Here is a 14042-nt window from a genome sequence, read left to right on the forward strand (position 1 = left end):
GCTCAGTTTTCTTATCTGTGAAATGCAAGGCTAATGCCTCAGAGAGTTATTGTGAAGATTTAATGATTTAATATGTATGCAATAGTAAAAGCACTTGCAACTGTGCCCAGAGCACAAACTTAGTCATCTAACTACTTGTTTTTAAGCATGGTCTTTTCAGTCTAATGGAGACCAGCCAGAGAGGGAATTAGTGAGAGAGGATATAATCTAAAGCTGATGAAGTCACCAAGGGGCTAACTTCTCTCCAAGTTCTCTCAACACCAGGTGTGGTCACAACAGGCTATTTTAGGATCCCACTTACCCAAGCCCTGCCAGCCCCGCTCCCACGGGCTCAGGGACTTGACAGGAAGAAGCCCACAGGTGGCAGACCTTTAGAACTCTCCGCTGGGTAGTCCAGAGATTAACAGATTCCCCAAACAATAGACCAGTCATCTCAACTTTGATTTAAGGCAGGATTCTACAACACGTTATTAAAATAATTGCTGGCAATCATACAAAAAGATGTATTAGTGGCCAGCCTATATCCATTACCATTTACCATTCATTCCCAACAGACAATTTATTTCTTTGATTGGCTCTCTAGACCCTCAATTTAGTAAAGAAATATGATAACTGACTTGGAGTATTTGAAACACCTCTGTGTGTGTCTGTAAAGATTGCATTTGTTCAATATGGCCCTGTCATCCAAGGAATCAAAGCTATTGAAAAACAGATCTCAGTTCCCTGAGAAAGAACTTTGAAACAGCCTAAACCAGATCACCGATGGTTAAATGTAACCCTATGGTAATCTTTTGTTTGGTTCCCAAAGAGCCATCCTACATGCAGCCATGCATGCTGTACTTTCACAATCTGGGCAGTTCTCCAAAGTGGCCAAAACAACTTTCACATTAAAAATCCAGATTTCTGTCCTCTTGAGAAATCCGAGGACGTGCAGCACGGCCTGCATTCCCTTTGAGTAAAAAGAGGCCGCCCTGAGTGGAAGCCTCTTCCTGTGGGTGGGTAGGTGCATTTCAGCTGGCCACTGTCCCCACCTGACCCATGTCACTAGTTTATAGCACCTGCCTGGAAGGCATCTGAGTTAAGATCTGAGATAATCTCAACAAATCCCTTCCATCATTGGGATTCTGATTCTCTAATTCTCTGAGTCCAAAATTCACTCAACAATCTCTTTTGTTGTTGTTGTTGTTGTTGTTGTTGTTAGTGATGAGGTTAGCAGGCTCTGTGTTCTTTTCAATAAGAATCCAGCACCGTTCTCTGATTTGTACATATGTGCTATTTGGTAGCCCTTTGGCCGGCAGCTGCAATGCTTCTCTCGCTCTCAAATTTCAAAGCAGTTTTAAGAATAAGGACAGGAAATTCAAGTGCTTCAACAAGGACTTTTTGATGCTCTCCTGTGACTGATAAATACGAGTTGGGGTGTAAATTACTACAGCAGCTATCTATTTTTAAATGACCTCTGTCACTTTCCTTTACTACATGCTCTAATTAAGTATTTTTATTTTGCTGATATTCAACTACATCAAGACTTCCTCCTTGAACTTTCCAGAGTTTATTGATTTATTTTCCTAAGAAAATAAAAATAATAAAAAGAATAGTTGAATTAGTACATTAAGGTAGATCATACTATTATCATAAATGAGAAAAAATAGAATTGTTTTTCTTTCAGTTATAGCATGGTTCAAAATATAATGTGACAAAAAAACAAAAATAAAAAACCTAGGCAAGGTTTGTGGGTACTAGGTAAAGAAAATAAAGCTGTTTTTGCAAAAGCTAAAACTGTTGGCTAGCCCTTGGATGCAGGGGCATGTGGAGGTTATGTTTCTAAATATAATGTAAATTAATCCTCTTGGTCATTAGGTACCAAGCTGTCTTAACTCTCCTGCTAAATCCAAAAATAAAAAAATCCTCAGGGAAATACTTAGCAGAAATGTGGCATTACTTAGCTTTTGTAACAGCGCCTGCTAAATATTAGTAAGTAAAATGCTCAACTTTTAAAATTAATATATGTTATGAAGATATACAATGAAATATGACTTTATGGGAAGCAAAGCTACCTGATGTTTTAAAAAGTGAAAAAACCCACTTCTACAATATTTTCTTGCTTAAAATTTTTCATAATCACTTAACATTTTTTAAAAATGAATTTGACCTCTCCTGAAAACTTTTAGAAAACAAATATAGTTTGAGAGATTTATAGGATTCCCTAATTAAGAAAGAGAATACGGTACTTAAAGACCTCTAAAACATCTGTTTCTGAAATATTTCCAGCTCCATTTTATTTAATTCATTATTATTATTTCCCTTGTTTACTTTATTTGAATTAGTTGAACTTACTAGATGCCCAGTGCATGAAGATTAATACAGAATGGGCCTTCCTTACTCTGGCTGCTGGCACAGCTTTTGCTCTGACCCAGAGTTGCCTTCCCAGGATGCTGAGAAGCCCTGAGCAGCTGAGGAGGTGCATCCTGCCCTGGCTGCTGGGTGCCTGTGTATGAAAATAAATCTGCCAACTTTGTTGGATTAATTTGCATACTCACTCCTCACAGGAGTCACAAAGGTGACATCTTTCTCTTTTATTAGTGTAGATTGGAGCTGCATTGGTTAATAAAACTACATGGGTTTCAGGTGTACAATTCTATAATACACCATCTAGATCAGTGTTTCCCAAACTTCTCTCATGATGAGAATCACCTCGTGGAGTTGTTAAAACACAGATTCCTGAATCCCAACTAAGAAGTGCTAAACTAGAATTTTTGAGAACATATAGGTAAAATTGCATACCTAACTTAGTGCTCTGTATATAACATCTGTGTTAGAGCACTAGTTAAGTATACAATTTTACCTATATGTTCCCAAAAATTCTAGTTTAGCACTTCTTAGTTGGGATTCAGGAATCTGTGTTTTAACAACTCCACCAGGTGATTCTCATCATGAGAGAAGTTTGGGAAACACTGATCTAGATACTGTATTGGTTGTTCATCACTCCAAGTCAAGTTTCCTTCCATCACCCTTTTACCCTTTTTTACTGATCCCCACCCCACATTCCCTTTAGTCATCACCATACTGTTGTCTCTGTCTATGACATTTTGGTGTGTTATTTTTTGTTTGTTTGTTTGTTTTTGTTTTTGTTTTTGCTTAATTCTTTCACCTTTCCCCCTAGTCCTAACTAACAGTTGTTAGTCTGTTCCTTGTATCTATGAGTCTGTTTCAATTTTGTTTATTTATTTTGTTCATTAGATTCCACATATAAGTAAAATCATTTGATATTTGTCTTTCTCTGACTGGCTCATTTCACTTAGCATAATGGCTTCCAGGTCCATCCATGCTGTTGCAAATGGTAAGATTTCTTTCTTTTTTACAAAATGAGTAGTATTCCATCGTGTAAATATACCACAGTTATTTATATCCATCATCTGTGGATGATCAATTGGGCTTCTTCCAAATCTTGGCTATTATAAATAGTGCTACAACAAATATAGGGGTACATATATTCTTTCTAATTATTGTTTCAGGTTTCTTTGGATATATTCCCAGAAGTGGAATTGCTGCGTTAGAAGGTAACTTCTTACTGCTTTCCACAGTGGCTGCACCAATCTTCATTCCCACCAACTTTCCATGAGGGTTAGATTTTTTCTGAATCCTCCCATCCTCACCAACACCTGTTGTTTGTTGATTTATTAACAATGGGCATGCGCCAAAACCGGTTTGGCTCAATGGATAGAGCGTCGGCTTGGGGACTGAAAGGTCCCGGGTTCGATTCCGGTCAAGGGCATGTGCCTTGGTTGCGGGCATATCCCCAGTAGGGGGTGTGCAAGAGGCAGCTGATCGATGACTCTCTCTCATTGATGTTTCTAACTTTCTATCTCTCTCCCTTCCTCTCTGTACAAAATCAATAAAATATATTTTTTAAAAAAATGGGCATGCTATTTTGATTACTATGACCTTGTAATATAGTTTGATATCAGGTAGTGTGAGTCCTCCAACTTTGTTTTCCTTTTTTAAGATTGCTATAGCTATTTGGAGTCTTTTGTGGTTCCACAGAAATTTTTGGAATATTTGTTCTAGTTCTGTGAAATACGCCATTGCTATCTTGATAGGAATTGTGTTGCATTTTTATATTGCTTTGAGTAGTATGGACATTTCAATAATATTACTTCTTCCTACCCATGAATACTTACTTGTACCTTCTTCGATTTCTTTCTTCAGTGTCTTATAATTTTCTGAATACAGATGTTTTACATCATTGGCTAAATTTATTCATAAGTATTTTATTTTTTAATGCAATTGTAAATGTGATTGTTTTTAGTTTCTCTTTCTATAGTTCATTATTGGCGTATAAAATGCAACTGATTTCTGGATATTTATTTTGTCTTTTGCTATTTTATTGAATTCATTTATCAGTTCTAGTAGATTTTGTTTGTTTGTTTTGTTAATCCTCACCCAAGGATATTTTTCCCATTGATTTTAGAGAGAATGGAAAGAATAGCAAGAGACAGAGAGTGAGAAACAGCAATGTGAGATAGATACATTGATTGGTTGCCTCCTGCACATGCCCCAACCAGGGCCAGGAATGAAGCCTGCAACAAAGTATTATATGTGCCCTTGACTGGAAGCAAACCTTGGACCCTTTATTCCTTGGGTCCATGTTCTATCCACTGAGCCAAACTGGCTAGGGCAGTTCTAGAAGATTTCTGGTGGAATCTTTAGGATTCTGTATATCAGTATTATGTTATCTGAAAATAATGACAGTTTTACTTCTTCCTTTCCAATTTAGATGCCTTTTATTTCTTCTTTTTGTCTGATTGCTGTGGCTAGGCCTTCCAGTACTATTTTGATTAAGACTTGTGAAGGCAGACATCCCTGCCTGATTCCCAACCTTAGGGGAAATGTTTGTAGTTTTTGCCCATTGAGTATGATGTTGGCTGTTGGTCTGCCATACATGGCCTTTATTATATTCAGGTATGATCCTTCCCTCTATTCCCATTTTGCTGAGAGGTTTTATCATAAATGGGTGTGGATTTTATCAAATGCTTTTTCTATATTTATTGACATGGTCATGTGGCTTTTAGCCTTCATTTTGTTTATGTAGTATATTATGTTTATTGATTTTTGGATATTGTACCAACCTTGAATCCTTAGAATAAGTCCCTCTTGATCATGGTGCATGATCTTTTGAATATATTACTGAATTCAGCTTGCTAATATTTTGTTGACAATTTTAACATCTATGTTCATCAAGACTATTAGCCTATAATTTTTTTTTCCTTAGAAGTGTCTATAACTGGTTTTGAAGTCAGGATAATGCTGGCCTTGTAAAATGAGCTTGGGGGTCTTCCCTTTTCTTGAAATTTCTGCAATAGTTTGAGAAGGATAGGTGTTAGTTCTTCTTTGATGTTGGTAAAATTCACCTGTGAAGCCATCTGGTCCGGAGCTTTTGTTGTTGTTGTTGTTGTTGAGATTTTTGATTACTATTTCAATTTCTCTAGCTACAATCTGTCTGTCCAGATTCTCTGATTCTTCCTGATTCAATTTTGGAAGATTGTCTGTTTCTATGAATTTATCCATTTCATCCAGATTGTCCAATTTGTTGGCATATAGTTGTTGGTAATATTTTCTTACAATCCTTCGTATTTTTTTGGTGTCAGTTGTTACTTCTTCTTTCATTTCTGATTTTATTTACTTGGGTCCTCTCTTCTCTTCTTGATGAGTCTGGTTAAAGGTTTGTTGATCTTGTTTATCTTTTCAAATAACCTGCAGCTGGAGTAGAGTGTTTTAAAGGAGCAAGCACTGTTTTGGAGCCTTTGCCTTCACTACTTAATTTAATCACCCAGGAATCCTGCAGTATAGAAATTCCTAACTCCATTCAAGTGAGGAAATTGAGGTTCAACACAGTTAAGTAACTTGTTGGAGGCCAACAAGCTAAGAGAATTTGGCTTTTCATGTATGTTCTGATTTTGAAACCTGTGTTTCTTAGGCTATGCAGACCCTCTCCCCTTGGCAGAAGCAAAACAACATTCACAACAGAAGCTGTATTTTTAAAATATGTAAGGAAATACCAGTGAGTAGGACATTAAGTAAAAAGCTATAAACCTTTGGCACACAGTTTCCAGATTAAGAGATAAAGCATCTTAAAGTTAGGCATGTTAAAAATGTAACAAGACGGGTGCAACAACTTAACCTGAAGCATTTAAATGGCACAATATCTATCACCAGGCATCTCTGAAGTCCAAAACAAGTCCCTTTTATGGAAATCAAATTCCCTAATTAGTGAAGCTCAACTGCTAATACAGAATTTTTTAAAGTTGCTTATTGCTTCTTTAACTTCAGTACAACAAATCCATGAACTTATTTTCATAAGGGTATCTACCTACCAAAATCACATACCAGAGCACTTGGAAGTGCGGATGCATTAAGTTACATGTTGCCCTAGCGGCCTAGCCAGTTTGGCTCAGTGGGTAGAGTGTAGGCCCTTGGACTGAAGGGTCCTGGGTTCAATTCTGGACAAGGGCATGCACCTTGGTTGCAGATTCCCTAGCCCTGGTCAGGGTGCATGCAGGAGGCAACCAATCAATGTGTCTCTCAAACACTGTATCTCGATGTTTCTCCCTTCCACTCTCTCTAAAAGATCAATGGGAAAATATCCTCAGGTGAGGATTAACCAAAAACAAACAAAAAGTTACATGTGTGCTCATATGTGGAATCTGATGAACAAAATAAACTGAAGAATTAAATAGATCCAGAGACATAGGAACGTGGAACAGACTGACAAATTTCAGAGGGAAGGCAGGGGGTGGGGGTGGGAGGGTGGGAGAGGAGTGACTAACCAGGGAATTTATATGCATATGTGGGCACAGACAATAAAGTGGTGAAGGCCTGGAAAGGGTTGTGCGGAGTGGAAGGAGTCAATGGGAGGGAAAAAAAACAAAAAACAAAAAACAAAAAAACAAAAAAACAAAACACCAACAAACAAAGGTAATACATCTGTAATACTTTCAACAATAAAGAAAAAAGTTACATGTAAGGCAAGATGATTGACTGCATTAATGAATGAGTGAATGAATGAAATTCTATAAAACTAAATAATGTGGATAGCTACAAAAATAACACATATAATAAAAGGTTTACTTCTGCAGAACATTCCATGCTTAAAGTATCTCTGTAACATTTGCCAGCTGAGAGGATATCCTGGTTAATAATTAGTTCATTTGTATTGATCATTTCCTCTGTACCAGGTGCTGTGCTAAGTATTTCACATGGATTTGCTCAGTTATTCCTCCTAAATATCATTGAGACAGTATACATCAAGGTTGAGAGCATAAACTATAGAGCCAGACTGCATGGAACCAGCTCCACACTTAATAGTAGTGCCCATTTGAACAAGATAATCACTCCATTCTCAGTTTTCTAATCTATAAAATGGGATAAAAATAGTTCCTATCCCATAGGATACAAAGTGCTTAGATCAATGCCTGGAATAAAGTATGTGAAAAAGTGTTTGCTGTTATGGCTCAGATCTAAAGCCATACTGCCTGGATTCTAATCCCCTTTAACTCTCACTAACTAGATGATGATAAACAAGTTAAATAATCTCTCAGATATGCGGTTCTGTCATCTGCAAACAAAGATGGCTCTAGTACATCCTGGCATTATTTAGATCACATAAATTAGCACACAATGCTCAGAGGAGTGCCTGGCAGGCAAAAACACTCAATAAATGCTGACTCTTGTAATCCTCATTTTAAGGATGATTAAAACTGATTTTCTCATATGCCATGGGAGTGTGTTCCCGGACTCAAACCCAGACAGACTGACTCCAGTGTCGTAATTCAATTTAGATAGTCTGAAAATAAATGTTCACATTTTAAAGAAATTATACCTAGCAATAATACCTTAGATTATATCCTGATTATTCTGGCTATACCATTGGATGAGACCTATCTGTGGGATTGTAAGTGGCCATTTTACTAATACCTCTTTAAAATAAAGACATCAGTCCTGAGGGCAACATCGTAAAATGTTCAGGAATACATCCATTTTCTATAGCAGTAATACTTGGCACAGGTCCTCTCAGAGAATCTTACTTGTAAATGCTTGTCTCTTCTTCATCCTCACTGCTTGCGTCCAGACACCAACTGCTTCCCATCTCTTTCTATCTTCCTAATTTCTTCTGTCTTCTATCTGAAAAACCACAGGCTTATCCCCCGCCAAATATCCTGCATTGGAAAAAGCATGGGGTTTGTAGTTAGACAAACGTTGATAGATTAACGTAACAGGGGATATTAGTTTGTGCATATTAAAACAATGTTCTTAATTTCCCCCTAAGTCCTTTCAGCTTTTTGTTTCCATTTGAGCCTTGAGATTTAGTGCTCTGCGGGAGGAAAGAACCTAGAACAAAGACACTATTGATCAGCTTTTACTCTCTGAGCTGACTTTATTGATCTCTTGGAGAGAGGGGGCTTGCAAGTCAGGCAGTCAGGAGAAAGAATGATGTCTGAATCACAAAGAACACCTCCAGCATGAGCTGGTGCGCTAGATCACAGGACCCTAGGAGGTAGGAAGCCCACCCCAACAGCCAGGTGAAGAGAGGTAAGAGGAAAGAGGTGAGACATGTGTGTCTTGCTCTTAAAAGATGGAATAGAGAAGAGCTGGAGACCGAGATACCAGGACACATGCTTTATTGCAGAGAAGAGTACCACTGCCGGCTGCTTCCAGAGAGAGAGAGCGGAAGAGAGCTGAAGAGACCAAGGGCCGGGGTACAAGCACCTTTAAGGGGAGGAAAGAGAGGGGATGGGGCTTAGGGCACTCAGCACACGCTGATTGGTGGTTTCATGTAAGGCCTATGATTAGGGACCTAGGGACTTAGGAATCGAGGCTTAGGGTATTTGGCAGGTGCTGATTGGTGGTTCAGTGCTCAGAATGTCCGGCTGCAGGTGGAGTTTAGGTCTGTCCATCAGTTAGAGGAAGAGAGGATCTATCAGCTCTCCTATCTCAGAAGCAAAAAGGAGAGTGTATTCGACTTAAGGAAATACCTGAAACATAAAGATTTTTGTCCTACTTCCTGTGGTGGGCATGGTGGCAACAGAGTGTGTAACACAACGAGAAGGGTGGAAGAAGGGTCTTCCTTAAGTGTCCTAAGATAGATGTTCCCACCTGACCCCAAGGTGGCACATAGAAGTCAGCTGATAGCATGACATGGCTCATAGTCAGAAGTCAGTGTTCCAGGGATTGTAGGAATGTCACAAAGATCGTAAGGCCAACAACCAAAGAAAGCTACTTGGCCCTAACCCCGAATTTTTTTTTCCCTTTAATTCTTTATTGTTTAAAGTATTACATATATCTCCCTGTTCCCCCATTGACTTCTCCCCAGCCATTCCCACCCCCAGCACATGCCCTTAGGCCCCTAGTGTCTGTGTCCATTGATTATGCTTATATGCATGCACACAAGTCCTTGGTTGATCTCTTACCCCACGTCCACCCCCACCCCTGCTTCCCCTGCCCTCCCTCTGAGGTTTGAAGGTCTGTTCGATGCTTCTCTGTCTCTGCCTCTATTTTTGTTCATCAGTTTATGTTGTTCATTATATTCCCCAAATGAGTGAGATCATTTATCTTCCTTCAGCTGGCTTACTTCTCTTAGCACAATGCTCACCCTGAATTTATAGAGAACAGACAACCACCTCAGTTTTTAAGGCTAAGGGGCAAGCAGTAGTCACAGATAAACAAGAGGCATTTCCAATCGAGCCAGAGGACAGTACACAGCATTGAAAACATATCTTAGGGGCTCTCTCCCTTCCCCCCAGGCTCTCCCTCTACAGTACACCCTGACATGGTTGGCGAGAAGCAGATTTAGAAGAAGGAAACCAAAATACCAAGATTTAAACCAAAATCCATTTTAGACTGCCTACAGACTTAAACTATTGTATTAGACTAAAATTATTGGATTAGAATAAATTGTTTCACCTTCCTGCTCAGGAGACGAAATACTTCAAAGAAAGACCAAATAGGTGAGAAAGAACATGACTGCATTTTCTTTTTACATAGCTGTTTATAATGTGTACTCTCCCTAGATTAACAAGTTTTCTTTTTTTAAATAATTTTTATTGATTTTTTTTTACAGAGAGGAAGGGAGATGGATAGAGAGTTAGAAACATCGATCAGCTGTCTCCAGCACATCCCTACTGGGGATGTGCCCATAACCAAGGTACATACCCTTGACTGGAATCGATGTCAGTCAGCAGGCCGACGCTCTATCTACTGAGCCAAACTGGTTAGGGCAATGGGTTTTCTTTCTGATCAGCAGTCAATAGTTTCCAAAAACTATATTAGCACAAAAATTAGCCATACAGAAAGGAATTGGCATTTATTATTGGAATCTGTAAATGTCATCTGACATAAATGTTGAACACACAGAAACTCAGAAGTAACACTAACAAACATACATTAAGTGCTATTTACAGTAGTCCCCACTTATCCGCAGGGGATAGGTTCCAAGACCCCCGTGCATGCCTGAATAGTTCTAATTCCTACTCCCCTTTTTCACCGCTGCTGGAAATGTGGCAGTAGCTGCTTCATCAGTAGATGCAGGAGGGCCAGTACTTTTTATATTCTTCAGTCCAAACCTATTCTTGAATATGTGTGACCACCCTTTACTTGCAGGAAATGGCCGGCTGTCACTTATGTCAGGGGATCCCACGCTGAAGTCTTCTTATAGGCTCACCATTTTCTGGCACAACATGTTGCTGTCCATCAGAGCTCATTTTCTGCTCATTTCTTTCAGCCACAAATTTAGTGACTTTTCCATCTTAACTAAGCACTTATCAAACACTGGGGCCCTGACTTTTTGCAGTTTGAGGTGCGACAGCCAAACTAGCATGAATTTCCTTTTAATTCCTCCCAGTTTCACAGGTAGAAGATGCATTCTTACCACAGAGCTTAGAAACCTCAGCATACAGTTTTATTTCTTTCCTTCTTAAATTGAGAACTTCCATGCTTTCATTTAATGGAAACATTCTAGGGAGTCTCCTTGGCAGATCCGAATTTTCAGCATCACTGCTCTTGTGCTTCACTGTTAAGGTAAATACGGGTTACGTGTACACAAGCACTACAGTACTGCTACCGTCAATCTGATCTGATAACCTAGAGCCCTAGGTAGTGACTAATGGGCATGGAGCGGGCACAGCACAAGATGCTGGATGATTCATGTCCTGGAGGGGCGAAGCAGGACAGTACTAGATTTCAGGGCAATAGGCAATTTAAAACGGATGAATTGTTTCTTTTCTTTCGGAATTTCCCACTTCATATTTTCAGATGACAGTAACTGAAACCACGGGAAGTGAAACTGGGGATAAATAGGAGAACTACGGTAGTGCACTGGCAATAAAAATGCTAATGATGATCATATGAATGGCAGTTTCACTTGATGTTCCTCATAAAGCAGTAGAAATGCTAATTTTATTAAAATTCAAGCCTGAATTGCCTGTCTGTGCAGGATTCTGCATGAAGAAATGGGATGAAGGCTGCACACCCAAGGACCTCGTTGGGCTGGCTAAGAAGCACGGGGGCCATAGCGTGAACTGTGCCCCGAACCAGCTGCCCTTTTCTTGGTGCATCATTGTCACTTGAAAGACCAACTGATGGTCCTGGTTGGAATGACATAGATTTGGGAACTGGGCAGATATTTCTCAAAAATGAACACTGTAATCCTGTTACATTCAGGAAAACAACTAGTAGTATTTGTTGTCACTGACTAAACTTGAACTTTCAGCAAAGTTAAAAGTTTGAAAATCTCATACTGAGGTTGACAGTGTCACAATGCTGAAAGGCTTTTCCTAGCGTCAGAAATTTAACATCTGTGGTGATATTATTGAATATGGTTTCATCATATTGTCTAATAGGATGTGTTAACATTTAGGAAATATGCATAACTCGGTGAACCAATATTTTCCAAATAATCAAACCTGGTTAAAAGACTCAGTCATGTGGCAAGACTAACAAAAAGATTCAAAGTTCATGAAATGGCTTCAGACTTCACATTACAACCAACCATTAAGAAACTACCACTTGAGCAGAAACCAGTTTGGCTCAGTGGATAGAGCGTCGCCTGCTGACTGAAAGGTCCCAGGTTCAACTCTGGTCAAGGGCATGTACCTTGGTTGCAGGCACATCCCCAGTAGGGGATTGATGTTTCTCTCTCATCGATATTTCCAACTCTCTATCCCTCTCTCTTTCTCTCTGTAAAAAAATCAATAAAATATATTAAAAGAAAAAGGAACTACCACTTGAAAATTAAATACCTAAAATTAGAGGGGTGAGGGGGAAGAAACTACCATTTGTCTAGCTGTGATATAATATCAAAAAATGATTACTCACCCATCTGGTGTGGCTCAGTGGTGGAGCATTGATGTAGGAGCCAGTAGGTCACAGTTCAATTCCTGGTCAGGGCACATGCCCAGGTGTGGGCTTGATCCCCAGCAGGAGGCGTGCAGGAGTCAGCCAATCAACAATTCTCTCTCCCTCTCCCTTCCTCTCTCAAATCAATAAAAATATTTTTAAATGATTACTAATAATGACCTTTTTAAAACTATCAAATATCCTTTTTAAAACTACCTATCTGCTCATACTTCAACCAAAGTAACATATTGCAACAGTTTGAATTCAGAAGCAGATATGAAAATCCAGTTGTCTTGTACTAAGCACAAGAAATTTCAAAAATGTAAAACAATGTCACTCTTCTTACTGCCAATAAAAATGAACATCTTCAGTAAAAATGATTAACTTGTAACTGGTTTATTAGTTTAAAATTTTAAATGAATTAATTTTTTTTCAGTTTCCCAGTTTTAATTTCTAAAATGGTAATTGTTAATACATATAAGCCATGTAAACAAAAACTCTTGGGGAAACATCAATAAAACATAAAAAGTATAAAGTAGTGCTGAGGCCAAGATGTTTGCAACTGCTAACCTACATGTCAACAAATATTCAAACATTTAAACATAACAAAGTGAAATATTCATCCCAGGTGTTATCAATTGGCCACAATGTGAAATCTGAACCATTTCTTCACAGTTTTTAGATAGTGTTCCTCTCATGCTAAGACCTCTCCACCCTTTTGCTGTGATCCTTCTCTAAAGACATAATTGCAGCTGCTAGACCCTTCAAAACACAAAATGTCAACTCAATCTCCTCTGCCAGACAAAATCAGAATTAGAAATAAATTCTGGAGGTAGAATGAAGAAAAAGAAGAGAGAATTCAGATGCACAAGTCAAAAGAGTCTCTCAAATTATGTGCTTCATATAAATACTCCTTAAAATTATTTATGGATACAAATAAATAAGACCTGCAGTCTAATATACTGGGGCTTTTGTCCACATTAGGGAAAAAAATAAAGCAAAGAGCTCTTCCCCTCCATAGCCTGCCCCTGCTCTCTGAGGACACAGACCGCCCAGCGAGGATGGATCCCACGGGACTCGGCAAATTCCCGAGGTTCACTCTCAGGCCCACCCAAGTTTCAGAGGGTGGCCTTATGTGCTGCAGAGCTAAGGAACCTCACACCTAAAGCTGCAGCAGGCAGAACTCAGGAATTAAGCGGCAATAATTATTCAGGGGTGTTTCCTGGCATTCTTAGAAAACCAGCCTTTTACTGCAGGCCAAAATACTTACCTTTGCCAGGGCACATACACTTTACTGTCGTAGGTAAGGAGATGTACACACCATATGTGTGATTTCAAAAGGATCCAGGCCAAAATAAGGCATATTCACCTGACATACTCTAATAATTGAGGCAGTGGGAAATTTTTCTGGGGTTTTGTTTGCCTAAGGAAGTAGGATAGGGAGATAATTCCAAAGGCCCATAGAGTGGCTTAATTCTCTTATGATCAGCAATGAAATTCTCCTCCACCCCCCCCCCCCCCCCCCCCCCGGTTTGTAGAGGGAGATATAAAATATAAAGTGAGAGACAAAAAGAAGCTTCAAGCCCAGCCAGTGTAGCTAAGTGGTTGAGCATCAACCTATGAACCAGGAGATTATGGTTCGATTTCCAGTCAGG

The sequence above is a fragment of the Pipistrellus hanaki genome (genome assembly GCF_964339955.1).
Source record: "Pipistrellus hanaki genome assembly, chromosome: 1".
Taxonomy (NCBI): domain Eukaryota; kingdom Metazoa; phylum Chordata; class Mammalia; order Chiroptera; family Vespertilionidae; genus Pipistrellus; species Pipistrellus hanaki.